This window comes from Narcine bancroftii, chromosome 8, assembly GCF_036971445.1.
Source record: "Narcine bancroftii isolate sNarBan1 chromosome 8, sNarBan1.hap1, whole genome shotgun sequence".
Taxonomy (NCBI): domain Eukaryota; kingdom Metazoa; phylum Chordata; class Chondrichthyes; order Torpediniformes; family Narcinidae; genus Narcine; species Narcine bancroftii.
The window spans coordinates 147,716,837-147,726,297 of NC_091476.1; positions in this window are offsets into that span (position 1 = coordinate 147,716,837).

Here is a 9,461-nt window from a genome sequence, read left to right on the forward strand (position 1 = left end):
CTCCCGCTAGGTCAGATTCTCGGACAATCCAACTTTGGTACTAGCTGGATTGAAAGTATTGTTCGTGTGGACTTTGCACCGTACCCCCAGGGGTAGGCTCCACTGTTGCTGCGGTTGTTCCCTTAATTTATGGTTCATAAGCCAAGTGCAAAAAACTGAGGAGGTACCAGGAGTAAAACTCTCTGCAGTTCATTTGTTGAGAAAAAGAGGGAAGCTATTTCTCTTACCAAATGATTATGTACAGAACCAATATGGCAGAACCAATGAAACAACAAATGGCAGCGCTGCCATTGGTGCGGACCCACGGAGAGCAGGACCAAAGACACAGTGCTCCCCCCAGGGGGTCCAACCATCCAGTCCGACTACCATTGGCTCAGTACAGGCTTTAAACAGCCTGTTAAAGGAGGTGACGGTGGTTTTATTTAAAATCCAATGACCGCAGGGTTTGGGCCCAAAATTCCGGCACCTATGATCAACAGTAGCCATAGGGGTTGCAGGCTCAAGGGAAGCAGAGGACTGGCCCCAGGCACCAGAAAACTGAGGACCCCCCCCCGTTTGAGAAGGAGAAGTAGAGGAGAAGACCCACGGGACGGGGACTAAGGTGGCAGACCATTGAGGCTGAGGAACACACAGGTGGGTGGGCTGTTGGTGACTTGAAGCGAGGAACCCATGCAGGCTGAATGCTGCTGGAAATTGCAGTCAAAGGATTCACCCCAGGCTACGAAAATAGCCGAGGTACATTGTCCCAAGGGCCCCTGATATATCTGTTGTTGCCCACAGCATGTTGCTGGTGTGATTTGGGTCAGCCTTTGGGTCTGACCTATGACCTCCAATGAACACTCAGGAAAATCTACGGGCACATGGTGCAGGAATCACCATTTACTTGGTTCACACTGGAACATTTTTCTGCCTTGCTCAGTTTTCCATGCTCAGCAGAATGGTGGACTAGTTGTAGGACTGGATTTGACTGGGCAGATGATTCTGGGAAGGGGAGGTACAGTGTACACAATAGACCATCCCTTGGGGAGCGTAAAAATGATCTGCACATGATAAACACATGACAAGTCGTCACAAAGTGAAGTGCATGGGACACATTTTACCACACGGTTCAGTGTACCATCTGTCATAATAGTTCAAAGTTACGAATTATTGTCAGAATACATATGTACATGATATCACATACCACCCTGAAATTCTTTTTTCCTGCAGGCGAGGCAGAATTACCACAAATTGGTAGTGCAAAAAACAGTACTCAAAAAGATCTGTATACATGTAAATGGATAAAGAAATTTAAACAAACTGACTGTGCAATACAGAGGGAAAAATAAGAACAATAAAATGCAAAAGTAAGAGTCCTTAAATAGGTCTCTGAGTTTGTCGTTGAGGAGTCTGATTGTAGAGGGTGTAGCAGCTGTTCCTGAACCTGGTGATGTGAGTCTGTGGCACCTGTACTTCTTTCCTGATGGTAGCGAGGACAGAGCTGGATCTTGATAATTGCTGCTGCTCTTCAATGACAGCGTTCCTTGTAGATGTTCTTGATGGTGGGGAGAGTTTTGCCTGTGATGTATTGGTGCCCCCAAACCAGACTGTGATGCTGTCATAATGTTGACTTTAACATATCTTCTGCCAGTTTCTATGTTTTTTCTTGTGGAGAATTCAATGACCCCCCCACATTTAATGCACCAAAATATGGGCAAGTTCCAAGTGTTGGTCATCGTCTCTGAACAGGCTGGACTTGGAAGAAAACTGAGTGCTGGCGAAGGGATGGTATTACTGACCTTCATCTCAGATTTCAAGTATTTTACGAAGATTTTCTTTAAGAGTAGCTGCAATAATTCACAGAGTCACAGTTAATTTTCTGGATGGCAGGCGTACCGTGAACGATAATGCAAAAGTGCTGGAGAAACCCAGCAGGTCATGATTCAGGCCTGAGCCCTTTGTCAGGAATGCCAGAAAGCAGGTAGGTGCCTGAATGAAAAGGTGGTGGGGGGGGGGGGGGGGGCGGAGAGGAGAAGGGGGAGAAGCACAGGCTCAGGAGGTTTGTTGAGCTTGAAAGAGTTCCATTCGAAGAGAGGAGGAGAATGTCTTCAGGGAAGGCATCCTTCAAAGAGATTCCGCAGTAGAGAAGCCGAATAGAGGTAAACAGGAAAGTCTGCCAATGTCAGGAATCCATTCCCTTCTCTACAAATGAGCACACAACAGAAGCCATTGATTTGTGAACGGGGGGTGTGGAGGGAGGACTGACCTATCCTGAATTATCTTTCTAATTCAAGGACGTTTTTACTGCCAGGATCTCAGATCAGCTGACTCAGAGTGCAATGGCCATCAGACCTGGAACATTTCCTTTCATTTTCCTCCAGTTCCACACGAATCCAGACCTTCTGACACACAGGGTCAGCGAGCTGACATACAGTATTACTGTTTACACGATAGCTTATTGTAATTGGAGTTTAGATTGGCCTCTTCTGGTGCTATTTAACCTTAGCACAGATCCATTCTGCCTCACAGTAACCCACATTGTTTGACTCCTCACGAGTCCAAGCTGATCATTGCTGGTTGGGTGTAATAATAATTGTAATATCATAGAATATTACAGAACAGAAAGCAGGCCCTTTGGCCCTTCTAGTCTGTGTCAAACTATTATTCTGCCTAGTCTCACTGACCTGCACCCACTCCATACCCCTTCCATCCATGTACTTATGTCAAATTGAGCTTGCTTCAGCTGGCAGCTCGCCCCACATTCCCACCACTCTCTGTGTGAAGAAATTCTCCCTAATGTTCCTTCTCACCTTTCACACTTAACCCATGTCCTCTGGTTTGTATCTCACCCAACCTCAGTGGAAAAAAAAGCCTACTTGCACTTACTCTCTCTGTACCACATATTATTGTGTATACCTCCCATCATTCTTCAACACTCTAGGGAATAAAGTCCTAACCTAATTAACCTGTCCCTGTAACTCAGTTCACGTCCTGGCAACATTATTGTATATCTCAGCACAGTCTAGTATGGGGACACCAATATCCCTGAGCATAAAGCCCTTCAAAAGATAGTGGACACTGCCCTGTGGCTGCAGGAGGAGCCATACTTGCACCCCCACCCCCCCACCACCACGTAGGCACTTCATTGAATTTCTTTTTTATTCTCTCTGCATTGTAGTCAGTTTGTTTACATTCATTACCTGTTTGAGGTTCTTTACTTCTATACGCTCGACAGGTTTTTTTTGCAGTACCAATTAGTGGTAATTCTGCCGCACCTGCAGGAAAAAGAACCTGAGGGTTGTATGTGATGTCATGTATGTTCTCTGACAATAAACCTGATTGATTCCTTTATTAAATGATGTTGACAACAAGTGACTTTGAAGATTATATTCAATATTTTTTTGTCACTGGGGAACATAATGAGTAAGAGCAAATCTTCTGATCTCGTTGAAATGTGTGAGCATTTCTTTATATAATGTGGCTGAGTGAACACAGCCGTGTTCCGAGCTGATTGTGGTATTGTAAGGCACCCACTGCACATGTGGCAAGTATTGATGGAGTGATATAATAAAACTAGTGAGTCATTCAGCAGGTTGATCGGCATCTGCAGGAGTACTAGGGGAGCAACCTGAAACGTTAACTCTTTTCTGCTCTTCCCTTATCCGGTGTTTCTTGAGTTTTGCTATTTTGTTTCTTGGCATCTGACTTTATTTCAGATTTTAATTAGATGTTGTCATACTGCCGATCGCAGGGAACCCCAGAATGACAGAGTGCAGAAGAGACCAAAGTGTTTTTCCTCAAGTATAAGGGGTGTTGTAAACACTTCCTCTGCCCTGGTTGGGCATTGACTTCAGGATTAATATCAAGTTGGGCATGGCAGAAATATCATTTAAAAAATGAGCCAAAAATAACTCTAGTGCTCGGGAACAGTCGTATGTTGAACAAACCCATGTTATTCCTTTAGGGTCTTGTCGAATGTGGTGCAGCAGGAGATGCCTTTCTCTAAACTAATTCCAGCCCTTAAAGGGACACTTGCATCTCAGCTGGACAGCTGTAATGCACATAGTGGTTGCCAACACCAGGAGACAGATTATAGCAGAGAAAGCAAGAGCTTCCACTTCATACAGAGGGATATTGAGGTGTTCAGATAGGTGCCAGGGCCACCTTATTAGTTTAGTAGGAAATGGCTGACCTGCAGCTTGCCTACAGTGAGTCTGAACTATGAAGCAATATGTTTTACATAGGTCACCACAGCATCGTGGGCAGTAAGGCCTTATTATGCTGTAATGTTCTATGTGGAAAAGAATATCACCATCATTCAAGTTACGGTAAGTACTTAAATATAACTTGTTCATGTGTATGTTGGCACATACACACACGTCAAGTCAAATTTGTTACCTGATTGTACAAGTACAACCTGATGAAACAGCATTCTTGGTGCAAAACATGCAGACACACAGCGAGACATAACACAATACAGACGATTTCCCCAGAGAGTGCAGAGATGCCACTTGTAAGCAGATCTCTACCCTCACTGGACTTTGTCACAGTAGCCTGAGCTTCTCTAAAGATGCATGTCCGTGACAAAGTGTCCTCACAAACTGAGGACTATCGCACGTCAATGCGTTACCTCTGGTCTAAGTAAGGAAATGCCACGTGCGAGCAGGTCTCTCTCTCGCACTGGACATGAACCTGCTCCCCCCTTCCCGTCCTGATGGTGTGTGCAGAGCTGTACTGAGGTAATACAGAGATGTGGAGTAAAAAGGGCAGGGAACACCTGTCCACATCTTGGGGTCTGGGGTCCAAGTCTGGAGGCTGAAGTTCTGGGTGTGAGAGACACTAAGTGATTGTACTGAAGACTCCCCATTGATACATTGGCCACGGTGGCCATGGTAGCAGACCTGAGAGGGTCTCAGTGGCTGAAGGACCCACACAGGGTTGGAGGACCTGCATGGGCTATAGGCTGCTGGAGACTGCCTCATGGGAATCAGGTATTGGAGCTGAGATTTGAGAGGGTACTGAGGGCATGAGGGGCTCCCGAAAGGCCTCGAGGATGAAGTCTTCCGGATCGTGTCAGAGGTTTGGATCTGGAGATCGGGATGCCGATGCATTGAACAGGAATCTATACGACTGGAGGTGAATCCACACACTCTCTTTTTCTCGCACTGTAAGGGGTGCTGGGCAATACTAATGACGATTCTTCTACAGCAGGCAGAAGTTAAAGTATATCATGTCTGTTACATTTTTAATTATTACATGTTGAGAATTCCACCTAAATCCACCCTTTCCATGCCGGGCAATTGTGAAAGTCTCTGAAGAGGATATGACTTAATTTCTGGTCGACTGTTGTGGAATTTATTGTCTATGGGACAGAGCCACCAGCCCTGCTGTGAAATATTATTGATAGGTGGTAGCTGCCTGCTTTACACTAACTCAATGTTACAGTCCTTACCTTTCAGTGTCATTGTGTGGAGTGTTCTACAGGTGTCCAACCTGAATCTGCATTTTAATTTTGGTATACTGAATGGTAGTCAGGCCAGAGTTTATCTCCATCCTAAATGATCCTGAAAAGAGAGCTGGTGTCTTTTTGTTTCCAATTTAATTTTTAAAAATTTTTCACACTGTGAACATTATCAATCAAAACACATACAAACATTTCCCTCTTAAATATACACAATGGCATTTTCTCCCCCTACCTTCACTACCCCCCTTCCCACCCCCCTCCAAACCCATTAAATGTTCAACATATACAATACAATAAAACCATTAAACAATGTTATCACACAATGAAAATAAACAAGAAAATTGTGTCATCTACTTTTACACACTGGATCAGGTCATTTTGTCTTCTTATCATTTTATCATTTCAGGGGGTGGAGGTCCGCGGTAGGCCCTCTCTGTTATGTTCCATGTACGGGTTCCCAAATTTGTTCAAATAATGTGACTTTATTTTTTTAATTATATGTTATTTTTTCCAATGGAATACATTTATTCATTTCTATGTACCATTGCTGTACTCTCAGGCTCTCTTCTGATTTCCAAGTTGACATTATACATTTTTTTGCTACAGCTAAGGCTATCATCATAGATCTTTTTTGTGCTTCATTCAGTTTGAGGCCTAATTCTTTACCTCTTATATTAATTAGGAGAAAGAGAGAGCTGGTGTCTTGAACCACTGCAGACTGGGGAAATATCAGTTCCAAGTGCCCTTGGTTAATTTCTCAAACTCTATTGTAGTTTTTGCAGTTTTTAGTAGGACTTTCAATCAAGCTGATTGTTCACTTCAGGAAGGAAAAACAAGTGGTAATCATTGGGGGATCAGAGGTGGAGAGGGTGAGCAAATTTAAGTTCTTGGGAGTCACTACCTTGGAGGACCTTTCCTGGACTTAACATGTTAATGGCATTGTGAAGAAAGCACGTCAGAACCTCAACTTCCTCCGGAGTTTGCAGAGGTTTGTTATGACACCAGAAACCCTGGCAAATTTCTACAGATATGAGGTGGAAAGTGTGCTGACTGGTTGCATCACGTCCTGGTGTGGGGAAACCAATACCCCTGAGCATGAAGCCCTGTAAAAGGTAGTGGTCACAGCCCAGGAGAACTCAGGCATCTCACCCCACCATCAAGAACATCTACAGGGAATGCTGCCATTAGCAATCTTCAAGGATCCGTATCACCAGCACATGCTGTCATCAGGGAAAAGGTATAGGTGCCACAACACTTGCACCACCAGGTTCAGGGACAGCTGTTCCCCCTCCACCATCATGCTCCTCAACAACAAACTCAATCAGGGACTCATTTAAGGATCTTAATTGTGTACTTTATTGATTTTTTTTCTCTCTGTGTTGCACAGTTTGTTTATATTTTATTTGTTTACATATGTACGTTGAGTACAGTTTTTTGCATGACCAATAAGTGGTCATTCTGCCTCACCTGCAGGAAAAAGAACCTCAGGGTTGTATGTAGTGTCATGTATGTACTCTGACAATAAATCTGAAATCTGAAACCATCACCATCACCCAGCTCCTTAACATATTTCCATGTTATATTGTAGACAGGAGCTAGTGGGGGATTGGTGGACAAGGGAGAGCTGAAGGATGTTGAACAGAGGGAGGTGACTCGCAGACAGAGAGAGGCAAGAGGAAACAAAGGGTCAGGTGAATGAGTCACACTGGGTGGAGCGGAGTGATAAGTAGGGACAAAGGCTGTCTGACTTTTTATGAGATCGCTCTTGCAATATTTGTTCTGTTTATATCTGGGTTATCTCTCCCTCTCTCTCTCTCTCTCTCTCTCTCTCTTTCTCTCTCTCTCATTTCCATTACTAATTAAACTATTACTGTCCAACTATTTCAGCAATTAGTTGAAAATCTACTACCTGTTTTCATTATCACTGATCCACATGGAGTTGGCTTTAGTGGTTAGCTGACTCAATTAGTTAGAAGATGGGTTCCATTCCAAAGGCTTTAGCATCTTGTTGACAATATAAATGCAGCACTGAAGGAGTCCTGCACTATCAGATGTCCTGCCTTTTGAATAAGATTACACTGAAATCCTTTAATCCTCTTAGGTTAAGATAAAAGATTCTATGGAAACTATTTTGAAGCAAATCAGGGCAAATGTCCAACCAATATTGATGTTCAATCTCAATCACTAACTTAGATGATTCATTGTTTGTGAGCGTGCTCTTGGTAGCAAACTGCTCACAAATTAACTGCTGTGTTTTCCACAGTAACACTAACACAAGATGCACCCCATTAACTCTAAAAGCTTTGAATATCTGAAGGTAAAGAAAGATTGTTTATAAATACATACGTTTTTTTGATCAAACATTGAGAAAATGGAGAGATTAAACAGGTCAGGCAGCATCCATGGATAGAAATGGTTGGTTAATGGTTCGAGTCATGGTTAAAGCAGGAAGGAGTGGTAACAAGAGTATCAAGGGTGTAAAAAAATGTTGGGGGAAGAAGCTGGGATGGGTCTAAGAGGACATTGGACAGAGAGTGGAGAGGTAGAAGGACAGGGAGGGAGAGACCGGGTGAGAGAGAGAGAAAGAGAGAGAGAGAGAGAGAGTGGTGGAGATAGATAGATAGATAGATAGATAAAGATAGAGAGAGAAAGACACTTGGTATTCATGTTGAGGAAAACACGATTTGATATTGGCTCTTCAGGAAAAGCCAGAGAGTGGGAGTGGATGGATTGCTTCTCAGGCTGGGACTATTGTGGTTGGCCATCCATCAATGATCTGGATGAGAATATGGTAAATTGGATCAGCAAGTTTGCTGATTGGAGGCATTGTGGACAGAGAGGAAGGCTTTTAAAACTTGTAGAGGGATCTGGACCAGCTGGAAAAATGGGTTGAAAAATGGCAGATAGAACTTAATGCAGACAAGTGTGAGGTGTTGCCTTTTGGAAGAACAAACGAAGAAAGGACATACACAGTAAATGGTCGGGCACTGAGGAGTGTGGTAGAACAGAGAGATCTGGGAATACAGGTACATAATTCCCTGAAAGTGGTGTCACAGGGAGTCAGGATTGTAAAGAGACCATTTGACATATTGGCCTTCAAAGTATTGAGTATAGGAATTGGGATGTTACGATAAAGTTGTATAACAATAATTGTTGAGGCCGAAAAGATATCAATAAGATTGAAGGAGTGCAGAGAAGATTTACTAGGATTTTGCCCGAACTTCAGCAACTGAATGACAGGGAAAGGTTAAACAGTTTAGTACTTTATTCCCTGGAGCGTAGAAGAATAAGGAGAGATTTGATAGAGGTATTTAGAATTATGAGGGGGATAGACAGAGTAAATGTAGGTGGGGGGTGTGCTACTGGATGCTGGGACCTACCTGTTAATGCGGGGGTGGGAGGAGGGGCTATGCTATTGGAAGCCGGAACCTACCTGTTGACGAACGGTAACGCTGTTCGCCCCTCTGACATATGAAATGAGGGCACTACTTTTATTGCCTCAAGCATCACTAGACACTACTGACACTTGACACACACTAGTGATGCAACCGGGGGCAAGTGAAGAGTCACTAGCGTGCGTCAAGCTGGACGCTAGTGATGGGAGAGGAGGTGTGGGGGCGGATCTGACGGTGAGCAATGGCCACAACTGTATAGGGGGCACAGCTCCTTGCTTGGGGGTGGCAATGCCCATGGATGCCCTCCAACCCCAGAGACGACAATGGGACATGAGTTAAGGGTGAAAGGGGAAAAGTTTAGGAGGAACTTCTTCACATAGAGAGTGGTGGGAGTGTGGAATGAGCTGTCAGCTGAAGTGGTGACTGCAGGCTCAATTTTAACATTTAAGAAGAATAACTTTTAAGAAGGTAATTGGATGGGTTGTGTATGAAGGGATAGGGACAGGGTGCTGGTCTGAGGGCCATGGCAGAAGAATGTCCTTTAGCCATTTCATTAGCCAATAGCCCTCCAACACATTCTAGAGAGGCTGAAAGGGCCTGTGTCCATGCTGTGATATTCTATG